General features: G+C 42.7%; 1 protein-coding gene across 2 annotated transcripts in view; it reads left to right on the top strand.

The window, feature by feature from the left end:
- The window catches only part of LOC309548611 (cell surface glycoprotein CD200 receptor 1-B-like), a 40,368-nt gene extending 29,503 nt beyond the window's left edge, over positions 1–10,865 (top strand). The window contains exon 6 of one of the 2 annotated variants that reach the window (XM_082248587.1): positions 10,781–10,865. The gene's annotated coding sequence lies outside the window, so the exon portion shown is untranslated. The remainder of the gene's footprint in view (positions 1–10,780) is intronic. The other variant, XM_082248588.1, reaches the window with a different exon arrangement.
- The last annotated feature ends 5,342 nt before the right edge of the window (positions 10,866–16,207 follow it).

The raw sequence follows: 16,207 nt of genomic DNA, 5'->3' as shown, positions 1-16,207 counted from the left end.
GCTTCTTTTTGGGCAGATTACAGGCGTTTTCCATTGATCTCTATTGAATCTAAAAACGCCTGCACAAAAATCGCGGTAAAAATCGCGGTAAAATCGCGGTAAAAAACGCCGCAAAAATCGCGGTAAAATCGCGGTAAAAAACGCGCGAAAAACGCTACGCTCAGGTGTGAATGTAGCCTTAAGCCGCGGGACTCCTCCGTGTCCCGTAACGTCACTTCCGGTGCTCGGTCTGCCCTGCGTGTTACGTCACGCTACCACGTGACTTCTTCAGTTACTACTTGTTTTTTTTTTTTGAGTAATAAAAACTGTGAAATACTACACAATGTGGACCCTTATTACTTTGAGGCACGAGGAAGGACTGGATTACTAGTCTGAGGCAGCTCCCATTAGTAAAGAGGTTAAAACGCTTCTCCTCTAATCGCATTGTGTGGCCTCGTGTCCTCATGCAATCCTTGCGACTGAATAGCTTTTTATTCTATGCTGAGATAACCATTGATGTATTTGTAAATTGCTTTCATGTCCCCTCTCAGGCGTCTCTTCTCCAGGGAGAATAAATCAAGCGATTGCAGACGCTCTTCATAATTAAGGTCCTCCAATCCCCTAATTAGTTTAGTTGCTCTTCTCTGGACTCTCTCCAGCTCCAGTATGTCCCTCCTGAGGACTGGGGACCAGAACTGGACAGAATACTCCAGATGTGGTCGGACCAGAGTTTTATAAAGTGGTAGAATTATAGTTTTATCTTTGGAATACATCCCCTTCTTTATGCATGCCAATATTCTGCCGGCTTTGGCAGCTGCAGCTTGACATTGCATGCTATTGCTTAGTCTATCCTCTACCAAGATTCCCAGATCCTTCTCCATTTTTGATTCCCCCAAAGGTTCCCCCCCTAAAGTGTATTATTCTTTTATGTTTTTAGTCCCCAAGTGCAAAACCTTACACTTCTCCACATTAAACCTCATTTGCCATGTCGTTGCCCACTCTGTTATTTTGTTCAGGTCATTCTGTAAGATTTCTGCCTCCTGTTGTGAAGTTATTACCCTGCCCAATTTTGTGTCCTCTGCAAAAACTGAGATTGAGCTACTGATCCCGTCCTCAATGCTGTTTATGAATAAATTGAACAAGGTTGGTCCCAGGACTGAGCCTTGGGGGACCCAACTTGCCACCCCAGACCAGTCTGAGTATGCGCTATTTATTACCACCCTTTGGACACGCCCTTTTAACCAGTTCCGTATCCAAGAGCAAACCTTGTGGTTGATGCCTATTAACTATTATTTAATGCAAACAAAATAACCAAGAATACTGCAAATGTGATATATAACAGATAGACATACACACTGATCAAACAAATTAAAAAAACACTTTTTAATCAGAGTATAGCATCAAGTCAATAAAACTCCTGGGATGTTGATCCAGTCAGGTAAGTAGCAGAGGGGGCTACTCTGTTTCAGCTGCTTTGATGTTTATGAACTTAACACTTAACAAGAGATGCACTAGATGGGCAACAAGGAGCCGACCTTGAAAACAGGAATGGTTTTACAGGTGATGGCCACTGACATTTTTTTTTAAAACTCATCTTTTCTGACTGTTTTTTTTAATAGCTTTTTTTTTTTTACTTTTCCTTTATTTATTTTTCCAGGTAAAATAAAATCGTACATATATCTCATATTCAAACATTCATATACATCACTCCCAATTCTCCTCACCTTCCCTCCCCCCCCCCCACTCCATTACCCATATTTTGCCCTTTTATACATTTTCTTCTTCTCTTTATTTCTCCTCTTCTCTCCCCTCTTCCCTCCTATCCTATTCCCCCCATATCTCTGCATACATCCTTGTTCTCTTAAATTCTACCCATCTTTCCCCTACATAGGAGAATTTCTCTATGTGCACATTCACATCACTGCCTGCGAGTCGGGTGCGATGTGGGAACCCGCAGTGGATTCGCAGGGTTCCCCCATCGCACCTGACTCACAGGCAGCTTACACTGCTATATGCGAACAGCTGGAAGTGTCAATACAAAGTATAAATAGGGATGTTTTGGGACTTTAAGGCCCCTTTCACACATGCTGTCCGTTTGTCCGTTTTTCATCCATCCGTTGACGGATGAAAAACGGACATCAATGTATCTCTATGTAAAAACGGATGACAACGGATGATCATCAGTTAACATCCGTTTTCATCCGCTTCCTTCAATGTCCGTTTTTTTGAACGGATGAATGCCCTATTTTTCATCCGTCAAATAAACGGATCGGACGAAAAACGGATGACAACGGATGAAAAACAGATAACAACTGATGAAAAACGGATAACAACTGATGAAAAACGGATGGAAAACGGATGACAACTAATGAAAAACGGATGGAAAACTGATACATTTTGACGTGACTGAACTGATGAACTGAACGGACCGTATGTGTGAAAGGGGCCTAATGGTGCATAAATAACATACAAATCAAATTGATGGAGAAAAATTCAAATAGATAAAATCCATTGAGAGAAAATGACAAACATTTAAAAGCATATAAAAATGCAAAAGGGCACTTGAGATGGTATCGGCTCGTCAATACAAAGTTAACGAAACCCCCAGATCAGTTTGCATATCGCAGTGCGAACTGTCAGTTCGGACAGGAATTGGATCGCATAGGTGTGAACACCCATGCGATCCGATTCTAGTGTGGACCAAAAAAAGGGTCCTGTGCGACTTTGGTCCGAATGCGATGCAAATTCAGCCATGAAATCTGTATGGCTGAATACGCAACGCACAGATATCGCATGTGATTTACAGAGCAGTGCGGTGCAAATCACATGCGATGTCTAACATCGCATATATGTGTGAACCGGCACTATCTGGTCTTCTTTACCACTACTCAAATGTTCCATTTTATAATTATATTCTATTCTTTTGAACCATTCCTTCATTGTAGGGCTTTCAGGGTCTAACCACTTTTTTGGTATTGCCCCTTTTGCTGCATTTATTAAGTAAGATACTACCGTGTTCTTATATTGTTTTATTGTATTTTTTGTATTATGAAACAAGCAGACCCATGGGTCATCTACCATATCTATGTCCATAATTTCCCCTTTGTATTGCCTTCCTCACCTTCCTCCAGTAGTCCCGTACCTTTGGGCACTCCCACGTATGTGACCCATAGTACCCTCCAAGCTCCATCCTCTCCAGCACAATGAGGGTTTCTCTGGCTGATATTTTTGTGCTTTAACAGGCGTTATATAATATACCACCTAGACAAACATTTATAACTCATCTCCAGTGTATTTATATTCACTGCTGTACTATGAAACGCTCTCAGTACTTATTTGTTGCTCCTCCAAACGTGTTTCTAACTCTTTTTCCGATTTATTAATGAATGGAGGTATTCTCGGTTCTGTATTCTCTGTAAGTACCATATTTATCGGCGTATAACACGCACTTTTATCTCCTAAAAAATGGAAGGCAAAACAGCAGTGCGTGTTATATGCCGTTATATAAAAAAAAAAAAAGGACAGGCAGCGCTGAGAGGCAGAGGGGGGCGGGCTGGGCCGAGCAGAAGGAAGGACGAGCGGTCGCTGTCTTAGGAAGTCCCGCCTTCTATGATAGACAGCACAGTGGCCCAATGCCAGGACGTGATGTCTATCATATGCCCAGGGACTTCAGATGACAGAGGCCGCTCGCCCTCCCTTCTGCTCGGCCTGCCCCCCCCCCCCTCTGTGCAATGGCGCTGATTAGGCAGCAATACTGGACACAGCGCTGGCGAGCCTATATTGCTGGACACGGCGCTGGTGAGGCTACATTGCTGGACACTACGCTGGCGAGGCTGCATTGCTGGACACGGCGCTGGCGAGGCTGCATTGCTGGACACGGCGCTGGCGAGGCTGCATTGCTGGACACTACGCTGGCGAGGCTGCATTCATGGGCACTGGTGAGGCTGCATTCATGGGCACTGGTGAGGCTGCAATCATTGGCACTGGTGAGGCTGCATTCATGGGCACTGGTGAGGCTGCATTTGATTTAAAAAAAAAAAGTTCTGAGTTCAAAGCTGTTTATTTAAAATTTAAGCTTTTTTCCTAAAATTTCCTTCCTAAAATCGAGGTGCGTGTTATACGCCGATAAACACGGTATTTTTATTTTATAGATTTGTGAAATGTGTTGTTTTAGATTTGTCTGTGAGTTACACTGGCGTTGAAATGAAGAAAGATCGTTCTCTGATCTAATAGGCTGAGGTAGTGTAGTCACAACCGTGTCTTAAAGCGGTAGTATCCCCGTGCAGAAAAAAAAAAACCTGCAAGACAATGGCATAATGTGCTAGTATGTATCAAATACTAGCACATTATGAAATACTTACCTTAGAACGAAGCCCCAACACGGTCGTCCAGACAATGCTGAGGGAGCTGTCATCTTCCCTCGGTGTCTCTTCTGGGTTCGGCGGCTCCAGCTCTGTGAGTGGCCGGAGCCGCGATGATGTCACTCCCGCGCATGTGCGCAGGAGTTCACTTTCCGGCAAGGCGCTCTGAAGATGTCAGCGGCTGCATGCAGGGTGAATATCTCCTAAACCATGCAGGTTTAGGAGATATTAATTGTACCTACAGGTAAGCCTTATTATAGGCCTTATTATAATAGGCCTACCTGTAGGTAAAAGTTAAAAAGCGGAGTATACTATCACTTTAACTGAAAATACCACCATTCATTCCGTTTCATTAATTCCTTTTTGTGTTTTAATTCTTGCTATGAACATCTTTCCTTTTTTCATTATATCCTTAACCACTTCCTTCCCAAGCCTATTCTGACACTTCGCTCCTACATGTAAAAATCATTTTTTTTTCTAGAAATTTACTTAGAACCCCAAACATATGTTTTCTTTTTTTAGCAAAGACCCTATAGAATAAAGTGGTGTGTGTTGCAATTTTTTTGTCACACGGTATTTGCGCAGCGGTTTTTCAAATGCAATTTTTTTGGAAAAAAACACATTCATGAATAAAAAAAAAAAAGCAGTAAAGTTAGTCCAATTTTTTGTATAATGTGAAAGACGATGTTACGTCGAGTAAATAGATACCTAACATGTCCCGCTTTAAAATTGCGTCTGCCGGTGGAATAGTGGCACACGGTGCTTAAAATTCTCCATAGGCTTTAAATGCCTTTGCAGCTTACCAGTTTAGAGTGGCACAGGAGGTCTGGTGTTAGAATTATTGCTCTTGCTCTGACATTTGAGACAATACCTCACATGTGTGGTGCGATCATATGCTTACATATGCCTGCGGAAGTAACGTATGTGTTCGCATTTGTGCGCAAGCATGGTGGAACAGGGGCGCTTTAATTTTTTTCTTTATCTATTTTATACAAAAATGTTGCTATTTTACATTTTTTTAACTTTTTTTTGTACAAACTTTATTGCTATGAACATCATCCCTTTTAAAAGCATGGACCGTGGCAGGTCCTCTTTATGGAGAGATTTGGGTTCTATTAGACCCCAAATCTCTCCTCTGGCCCCCCATGCAGCCGATCGGACCGAGATCGGTCTAACCGGCTGCTTCTCAGGCCGCTGGTGGGCAGAACCGGAAGTGACAAATACCCTTTGCTCGCGGTTTCAAGGGTTACAGAGAGAGGGGAACAACGTCAGTTCCTCTCTCTCTGTCCCAGGCAGCCATCGTTGATGACCACATCGCTCCCGGCCACCGCGATGGGATGGTAGAGGCGGTGGCGGGAAGGGGGCGGGATCCCCTTCCACCACCCACAGAAGTGATCCGAGTGTCTAATTAGCCACTCAGGTCACTTTTGATTTGCAGAGAATCGCCAGCTGCAAATAACCGTACCAAGATGATGCCTGGAGGTGCATAACCACTCAAACCAAAGACGTGCGGGCACGTCCTTGGGTGGGAAGCAGTTAAGCTGTGCGTTTTTATCTATTATCCACTCTCCAAATTGTGCCCCGTTCCCAGGTAAAACATAATTTGTCCCCGGGAGTGAAATTAAAGGTGACCTGTATTCCCATTTTATTTGTTTGTAAGTTAAATCCCAAACCCTAAACACATTCTTAGTTAATTCATGAGTATCTACGTCTAATATTCTGTATTGTCGTAGTACCCAAATATTATTACTTAACTGTGTTTTACTCAGTGTATTTTAAATTTTTACCAATTTTTTTTCACTTTTATTTTTTTCCACTCCACCATTCGTGCTAATACTACAGCATTGTAGTACCTTTTATTATGAGGTGTAGTACCTTTTTTATTATGAGGTGTAGTACCTTTTATTACTGAGTACTGAGAGTTGTATTCTTGGTTTCTTATTCTGCCATATAAATTTTATTATCATTGTATTTAGTGTTTAATGTAGATATATAGGTAACATCTGACATTTATACATTTACACTTTTACCATGTTTATTCGTTCTACCCAAGAAAGTAGTCTTGTTCTCATCTTTTTAACCACTTCTGGACCGGAAGATTTTGCTGCTTAATGACCAGGCCCTATTTTGTGATTTGGCACTACGTTATCTAATGGACAATTGCACGGTCGTCGAAATTTGACGTCCTTTTTTTCCCACAGAGTTTTCTTTTGGTGATATTTGATCGCCTATGCGATTTTTATTTTTTGCGCTATAAACAAAAAATCGACAATTTTGAAAAAAAAAAAAATATATATATTTTTCACTTTTTGCTAGAACATTCCCAAAAAAAAAAAAAAAAAAAAAATGTAAAAATCAAAATTTAACATTTTAGGCCAATTTGTTTTCTGCTACATTTTTTTTTTTTTTAAATCAAAAATATGTAGCAGAAAACAAATTGGCCTAAAATGTTAAATTTTGATTTTTACATTTTTTTTTTAATCAAAAATATCGCAATAAGCGTATTTTGATTGGTTTGCGCAAAACTTATCGCGTTTACTAACTACGGGAAAGATTTGTCATTTTTATTGTTTTTTTTTTTACTAGCAATGGCGGTGATCTGCGATTTTTTGCGGGACTGTGACATTGCGGCGGACAGATCGGACCCCTAACCGACATTTGACACTTTTGGGGGTACCATTGATTACTACAGTAATCAGTGCTATAAATATGTACTGTTACTGTACTAATGACACTGGCAGGGAAGGGGTTAATGCTTGGCGATCAAGTGGTTAAATGTGACTCTAGGGGTGTGATTCTAACTGTGGGGGGGGGGGGGGTTGGGCTTTTGAAATGATCATAGAGACATGTGATCCTATATAGCAGGATCGCATGGTCTCTGTGATCACTTCAGGGAGAATGACACACCGTCCGTCCGTCCTCTGTCAGCAGGGGGAGATTGCCGGTGCCGCCTGACCCCCGCACTGGCTTCCCCGCTCACGATCGGGGGCGTGCCGCTGGCGGCACGCACTCGCCCCCTAATGGCCTCCCAAGCAAATTACGTTTATTAACGTGATTTTGCCTGGGAGAGCCGACGTAAAAAGGCAGTGCAGCGACGGGAAGTGGTTAATTTCCATTTTAACTTTGTTCAGTAATGGGATATAGTTTGCCTGATATAAGTTCATTAACTACTTCTAGGCTGGAAGGATTTTCCCCCTTAATGACCAGGCCATAGTTTGCGATTCGGCACTGCATTACTTTAACGAAAGCTTGCGCGGTCGTGCGACGCTGTACCCAAATAAAATTGATTTTTTTTTCCCACAAATAGAGATTTCTTTTGGTGGTATTTTCACATTCTGCTGTACAAAAAAAAAAAAAAAATTTAAAAATCAAAATTTTTCATCCTTTTAGGCCAATTTGTATTCCGCCACATATTTTTGGTAAAAAAAAAAAAAATATCGCATTAAGCGTATTTTGTTTGGTTTGCGCAAAAGTTATTGGGTCTACAAACTAGGGGAAAGATTTATGTCATTTTATATTTTTTTTACTAGTAATGGCGGCGATCTGTGGGACTGAGACATTGCGGCGGACAGATCAGAACCCTAACTGACATTTTTTACACTTTTGGGGGGACCAGTGACTTTACTACAGTAATCAGTGCTAAAAATATGTACTGTTACTGTAATAATGACACTGGCAGGGAAGGGGTTAACCTAGGGGTGATCAAAGGGTTAAGTGTGAGCCTAGGGGAGTGTTTTCTAACTGTATGGGGGATGGGCTTGTGAAATGAGCACAGAGACATGTGTTCCTATATAGAAGGAGCACAGGAGCTCTGTGATCATTTCAGAGAGGAGAACAGTTGACTGTTTTCAACAGCTGACCGTTCTCTCTCAGCGGGGTGCGATTGTGGGTGCCCGGCAACAATCGCGGCCACCAGCCCCCTGCATCGGCATCCCCGCTGCCTAGTGGGGGCGGGAGCTATCTAATCAGCATCTTGATATGCCACACCTGTGAGGTGGATGGATTATACAATATAAGAGGACAGAGAAAAGTGGGGCTTTACGGGCCAATGGGAGGAAAAGGATCACACCAAAACCAATATGTATATAAAACAATTTACATTTTATTTAGTTAAGTAAAAAACATGAGCAATCAAGCGCATGTTGGCAAAGACAAAATACATAAAGCAATTGTATGTAAAACCAACTAATCGTAGTCATTAAGGTAGAAATACATCCCAATTAGGGAGAAACCAGAGCCAGTGTAGGATGATGAGTAGGTCTCAGATGGAACGCGGTCAATGTAGGTCCCCAGCAAGCCGACGCGTTTCGCTCAAGGCTTCCTCAGGGCCAGAGAGACCATGACAGACTGGTATTTCCTTTTTAATGACTCAGGAGGTGGCAGATTGTGGCAGAACGCAGAATAATAACGATAAACGTATTAATCATACATAGCATCTGAAATTCATATCTGTTCTCATATGTGTGTATAGGTATATATCCTTCACCCTATTCCAAGTAGGGGTGCTGCTTCATCAATTTGAAAGGGTGGTATTCCATCACAGCCCAATAGGGGGGGAAGTCATGGCCACAGCCAAATGTCCGGGAGTTCCAGTAATCAAAACTCTAACGGCAACACTTCATATGTCCAAGTTCACCTTCCTAACCAATCAAGCAGATCAGAGAAACAGTTTTTTTGTTTTGTGCAGAGGAGGATTTCAAATGATTGCAGCTTATCTGCAGTATATAATTGGCTCCAGGCAGGTACAACACACCATCACAGCATCCTATATTAGGGAAGGGGGGGGTACCAACATGTACCAGACCACCAATAGTCCTTCAATGTATCCCACGCTGCCTGTGGATGGATTATCTCAGCAAAGGAGAAGCGCTCACTAATACAGATTTAGACAGATTTGTGAACAATATTTGAGAGAAATAGGCCTTTTGTGTATTTTTTTTTAGCAAAGACTCTGGAGAATAAAATGGCGGTCATTGCAATATTTTTTGTCACGCAGTATTTGCGCAGCGGTCTTTCAAACTCCATTTTTTTGGAAACATTACAAAAAAAATCACATTTCACTGCGTTTGAAAAAAATAAACAGTAAAGTTAGCCCATGTTTGTGTATATTGTGAAAGATGATGTTACGCCGAATAAATAGATACCTAACATGTTAGGCTCCATTCACACCTTGGCGTTTTCAGCTCCAAAAACGCTCAAAAGAAACGCTTCCAAAACGCCCAACAAGTAAAACCCCATTCATTTAAATGGCCCCTGTTCACATCTGAGCGTTTTGCAAAACGCCTGTAGCTGAAAAAAGTACATGAGCTTCTTTTTGGGCTGATTAACAGCGTTTTTGATAGATGTCAATGAAAAACGCCTGAAAAAATCGTGGTAAAAATCGCGGTAAAAAACGCTATGCTCAAGTGTGAATGCAGCCTTACAGTTTAAAATTGGGCACACCTGTGGAATGGCAACAAACTTTGGTCAATAAACATCTCCATAGGCGGCGCTTTAAATTTTTTCACGGTTACCAGTTTAGAGTTAAGAGTGTAACTATTTTTTTTAATTATTGCTCATGCTCTGGCGATCGCACCGATACCTCACATGTGTGGTTTGAACAGCAATTTCATTTGTGGCGCGACTTCCATATACATTTTCTTTTGTGCGCAAAGCTCACGGCGACAAAATTTTTTTTTTTTCCTATTTGTTTTTTTTTTTTTAACACAGGTTTTAAAAAAAAATCAATAAAAAAAAATCAATAAAAAAAAATCTGATCACTTTTATTGCTGTCACAAGCAATGTAAACATCCCTTGTGACAGCTATATGCAGTGACAGGTACTCTTTATGGAGGGATCGAGGGTCTAAAAGACCCCAAACCCCTCCACTACACTTCCATGTATGCAAAACGTCGAAAACTGTATTTTTGAATACATTCACTTTTTAAAACGGCCGTCTTTAGCAGCCGAGTAACCCGGATGGGACGTCATGGACGCCGCCTCTGGGTTACCTCATCGGAGACCCGATCGAAGCAGCATAAGGCTTCGATCGGGACTCCATTAAGCAGACGGAGGCGCTGGCTGGTTGCTCGGGTGTCCCGGTGGGACGGGAGACCCGGGCAAAGCCGCGGAAGGGGGGGGGGGAACGTCCCCTCCAGCTCGCCGAGGTAACGATTGAGCGGCTCCCGAACGGCATCGGTCATTACCGCCGGAAAGCTGACCGCAGTACTGGGATGATGCATCATCCCGGTACAACCACTTAAAGTGAGCTGACATAGGTCCACGTCAGTTTGCGTTAAGTGGTTTAGCTTCACAGCCTGGTAGTGATTTGTCTACATGTATGATGCCATGTAGGTACAATACTTACAATAAGTTTCCTTTCCAGTTACCAATCCATTTTCTTTCTTAAATTTGAATAGAAAGATGGAAAAGTTGAAATATATATTTTTTTGTTTTTGTAGCAGGTTTTGAAATCTGGTTTGTGTATAAGTGAAAGAAAACTAAAGTCACGGTGCCACACCGGACATACTGGTTGTGTCTGCTAATAAACGACTTGAGAAAGGGACAGATTTCCAAAATGTTTCATCGCTATAGAGACAGCGTTACGCTCTTTGCAGTGTGGAGAATACGGTGGTTACCATCTACATGCAGTTGAGCTTTGGCGGCAGCTGCTGAGTCTTCTATCGGCTTCAGCTCAACTCCCTCCCCTCCCGGCTGGATTGTTTTCCCTCCTGCAATCCTGAGGTTACGTCTGCCCTCCACTTTCCTGGGCAGTAGAGATTGAGGCTACTCATCCGGGACCCTCCTCACGAGCATGAGCTTTTTTTTTTTTAACATGTAAGTGGATAATTTTTAATAGTGTTTTTTCAGTCTATTGATTTGAGCATTGTTGTCCCTTCGGTCAGCTCCAGAAGCCTACTCCGGTTGGGGAGCAAGGAATTGCAGTTCCTGTGTGCTGGGTGTAGTGCTGCCTGTCACTGGCCGGTGGATGGACATTACCAACTCTTATCGACATTTTATTCAATCGACTATCATTGTTCTTATGAATGTTTGAACAATGATTATCATGGTTTATATGGATGCTTTTTATAGTGATCCCTAGTGACTCTCTATGGGTTTTATATTTTTACTCTTGTACAGTTCTTGCGCTGTGTGAATTTCTGCCTTTGTGTAGAAGTGGCAGAACCACCTGTTTTTTGCAGACCCAAAAAAAGTGATTTTACACCCGCCTTTTTATTAGGAATGCATTGACATTTCGATCAGGTCGGTCTTAAAAAGAGCGGATAAGCTGACCTGATAGGAATGCCCATGTGAAAGGGGCCTAAAAATGGATGTGCATTACAGTGGGGGAGATTTACTAAAACTGGAGTGTGCAAAATCTGGTGCAGCTCTGCGAATAAACCAATCAGCTTCCAGGTTTTATTGTCAAAGCTTAAAGTATTACTTAACCCAGGAGCCTGCATTCACTATATCTGGTCTCCCATAGTACACAGAACATGGAAATGCAATTATTTTAGTAAATTTAGGGCTCTTTCACACGGGCGATCCGATCAGATCCACCTGTCAGTTTTTTAGGCGAATCTGATCGGATCCTCCATGCAGCTCTATGGGGCAGCGGATGTCAGCGGAGACACCTCCGCTGACACCCGCTGACATCCGCATCCGATCCTGTGCTGAAATCTGGACGGATGGAAACCCTATTTTTCCATCCGTTCAGTAATCGGAGCGGAGCGGATCGGATGAGAGCGGACAAGCGGTCCGCTCTCATCCGATCCCCCATAGAGGGCAGCGGGTGCGGAGACACCTCCCTCTCCGCACTGCAAGCGGAGATGGAGCTGTCATCCACCGACTCAGTGGGGATCGCGGATCGATCCCTGCTGAGCAACACGGATCTGCCTACACCTACTGCTAAATACCTTTTCTCATTAGCAGTATATAGCAGTCTTGTGACTTCTATCAGTGTCCAGCCAAGCACTAATTAAAGCTTGTAGGAGGAGTTTTCATTCTCCTCTGACTGTCCAATGAGGCTACATGCCTGGACAGTGCTGATTGGCCCTGTGCTGAACACATGCACTCTCCCAAGAAGAAAAAACCTCTCTAGCAATACACACAAAACTGAGCATGTGCAGAGTGCTCCTAAGGCTCTGTACTGTCAGGAGATGGATTAGTGACAGTGGAAGAAGGGGAGGATCAGAGAAGACAGGATCAAACAGCCTTTTTACACAATGCAGAGGATTAACCCCTTGGGTTCCACAGTGAGTATAACAAGTATATAACAAGCATACTTTAAGGCATATACACACTGATTTTACTGTTGTGGGTTTAGTAACACTTTAATTGAACAAGCTGAAGTTAAAAGCCGATTGGCTACCATGCACAGCTGCACCAGATTCCGGTTTTAGTATATCTCCCCCAGTGTGTTTTTAACCACTCCTTACCGGGCGCACTTTTACCCCCTTCCTGCTCAATGTCAGCTTTCAGCGCGGTTACACTTTGAATGACAATTGCGTGGTCCTGCAACACTGTACCCATATGAAATTTTATTTTTTCACACAAATAGTTTTATTTCGGTGGTATTTAACCACTTGCCGACCGCCGCACGACTATCTACGTCGGCGGTCAGCCCCTCACAGGCAAAGTGACGTAGGTCTACGTCACTAGCTTGTGAGGGTCTAGGGAGCGAGCGCACGCCCCCGGAGGCGCGCTCCCGCTCCCGAGTGGTCACGGACCCCCCCGCGCGTGTGACCGGCGGACCCGATGTCCGCCGGCCACTCTGCGATCGGCGGGGGAGAGGGAGAAAGTCAGGCAGCTTGTGTAAACAAGCGACCTGTCATTCTCCTCGCTGTATGAGAGCTGATCATCTGGATCTACTATGTAGATCCGTTGATCACTCTGCATACAGCTGAAGCCCCAGCCAATCACAGTTAGAATCACGCCCCTAGGGACACACACAGCCCCTCCCTCTCAAATAAAGTTAACCCCTTCACTACCAGTGTATTTTTACAGTAACAGTGCATATGTATAGCACTGATTACTGTAGAAATGTCACTGGTAACCCCAAAAGTGTCAAAAATGTCAGTCAAGGGTCCGATCTGTCCGCCGCAATGTCGCAGTACCGCAAAAAAAAAAAAAATCGCAGATCGCCGCCATTACGCGTTAAAAAAAAAAAACAACAAAAATGACAAAAATCTTTCCCTTAGTTAGTAAACGCAACAACTTTTGCGCAAACCAATCAAAATACGCTTTTTGCGATTTTTTTTTTACCAAACATAGGTAGCATAAAACAAATTGGCCGAAAATTTTAAAAAATTTTGATTTTTACATTTTTTTTGGGGGGAATTTCATATAAAAAAAGGGAAAAATATTGCTATTTTTGCAAAATGGACGCTCTTTTTTTGTTTATAGCGCGTGATCAAAAAAATCGCACAGGTGATCAAATACCACCAAAAGAAAGCTCTGTTTGTGGGAAAAAAAGGACGCCAAATTCGTTTAGGTACAGCGTCGCACGACCGCGCAATTCTCCGTTAAAGTCACGCAGTGCCGAATCGCAAAATACCCCCTGGTCGGAATGGGGGTAAAATCTTCCGGGGCTTAAGTGGTTAATCACTGCTTGGTATTTACATTTTTTGTTAAGCAAAAAAAAACAAAAACAAAAACAAAAAAAAAAAAAAAAAAAAAAATGAAAATATTTTTATTTTTTCTTCGTTCCGGTTATAACATTTTACAAATGAATTATCTTTCTTCATAAATTTAGGCCAAGAATGTATACAGCTATATTCTTTTTATGAAAATAACCCAAATCAGTGTATAGTGTTTAGTCTGTAGGAAAGCAATAGAATCCACAAACTGTGAAATGGGCAGCCGCTCTTTCAGAGAGCATGCGCCAGTGATGTCAATGGCTGCATGCATAGTAAATATCTCCTAAACGGTGCAAGTTTAGGAGACATTTAACCGCTTGCGGACCGCCGCAAGTAGATTTACTGCGGCGGTCAGCCCCGGCCAGGCAGAGTGACGTTAATTAACGTCACTAGCCTGGGAGGGTCTGGGGAGCGAGCGCGCGCCCGCGGAGGCGCGGTCACGGACTCCCCCCCGCGCGTGTGACTGGTGGACCCGATGTCCGCCGGTCACTCGGCGATCGTCGGGGGAGAGGGAGAAAGTCAGGTGGCTAGTGTAAACAAGCTGCCTGTCATTCTCCTCAGTGTAAAAACACTGATCAGACGGATCTACTATGTAGAACCGTTGATCAGTGTCCTTACATCTCAAGCCACAGCCAATCACAGTAGAAACCACGCCCCTAGGGACACACACAGCCCCTCCCTCCCAAATAAAGTTAACCCCTTCACTGCCAGTGTATTTTTACAGTAACAGTGCATATGTATAGCACTGATTACTGTAGTAATGTCACTGGTAACCCCAAAAGTGTCAAAAATGTCAGTCAAGGGTCCGATCTGTCCGCCGCAATGTCGCAGTACCGCAAAAAAAAATAAAAAATCGCAGATCGCCGCCATTACGCGTTAAAAAAAAAAAAAACAACAAAAATGACAAAAATCTTTCCCTTTGTTAGTAAACGCGATAACTTTTGCGCAAACCAATAAAAATACGCTTTTTGCGATTTTTTTTACCAAACATATGTAGCATAAAACAAATTGGCCAAAAATGTTAAAAAATTTTGATTTTTACTTTTTTTTTTGGGGGAATTTCATATAAAAAAATGTGAAAAATATTGTTATTTTTGCAAAATTTACGCTCTTTTTTTGTTTATAGCGCAAAAAGTAAAAATCGTACAGGTGATCAAATACCACCAAAAGAAAGCTCTGTTTGTGGGAAAAAAGGACGTCAAATTCGTTTAGGTACAGCGTCACACGACCGCGCAATTGTCCGTTAAAGTCACGCAGTGACGAATCGCAAAATACCCCCTGGTCTTTTAGCAGCCAAATCCTCCGGGGCTTAAGTGGTTAAAATACCTATAGGAAAGCATTATCATAGGCTTAACTATAGATAGAAATTACAGTGGAAGTTTTACTTCCTCTTTAAACAGCAAATTAGTGTTCTTTTGAGTTGCAGGAGCCAAAAAAAAATGACTCTGTGGTTCCATAGGAACTAAAGCACGAGTATGGGGCTGGGAACTATGCAAGCATTCCCAACATTTCACACATCATCTATGAAAATAGAATATAAATGCAGGTTTCTAGTAGAGTGCATATGGAAGAAGAATAACGTCTTGTGCTAGCCACAGATTAAAAGTGCAACTCCATCTGTGTGTAAAAGGTGGAATTATACAGAGGAGTAAAAACATGGCATTTAAAATAAGTGCTCATAGCTATTTAGGTATGAATTCCAGCCTTCTTGAGCTGGCGGTTTTTTCAGAGCGGTGCGGTTTCCTTTTCTTTACTGAACTTTCCACGTTTTCCTAAAAATCAGAAAACATAATAATTTTAATTAGAATACACACAAGATCCATTTTGTATTACTATGCAGCACTCCCCAATAGCAGGTCCTCATTTCTAGTGCTGCTTCACACTAGTACAATGCCAGACATCGCATGTGATTCGCACCGCATTGCTGGGCAAATGCGATGTCTGTGCGATGCGATTTCAGCCATACAAACTGTATGGCTGAAATCGCATTGCATTAAAGTGGTGCAGGACCCTTTTTGGATTCGCACAGGAATCAGATCGCATGGGTGTTCACACCCATGCGATCCGATTCCTGCCCCACTTCACAGTTCGCACTGCGATCTGCAAACTAATCTTTAATGTTACATTAACACCCCCAGCGATTCGCAGATATCAGTGTAAACCACTGTGCGATTCTGGTGCGATGCAGGAACTGGCACTGAATCACAGGGTTTCCCGCATCGCACCAGTGTGAACTGGGACTAAATGTCA

The sequence above is a fragment of the Pelophylax lessonae genome, assembly GCF_965119305.1.
Source record: "Pelophylax lessonae genome assembly, chromosome: 2".
In the NCBI taxonomy this organism is placed as follows: Eukaryota; Metazoa; Chordata; class Amphibia; order Anura; family Ranidae; genus Pelophylax; species Pelophylax lessonae.
This window is presented reverse-complemented; position numbering and strand designations above follow the sequence as displayed.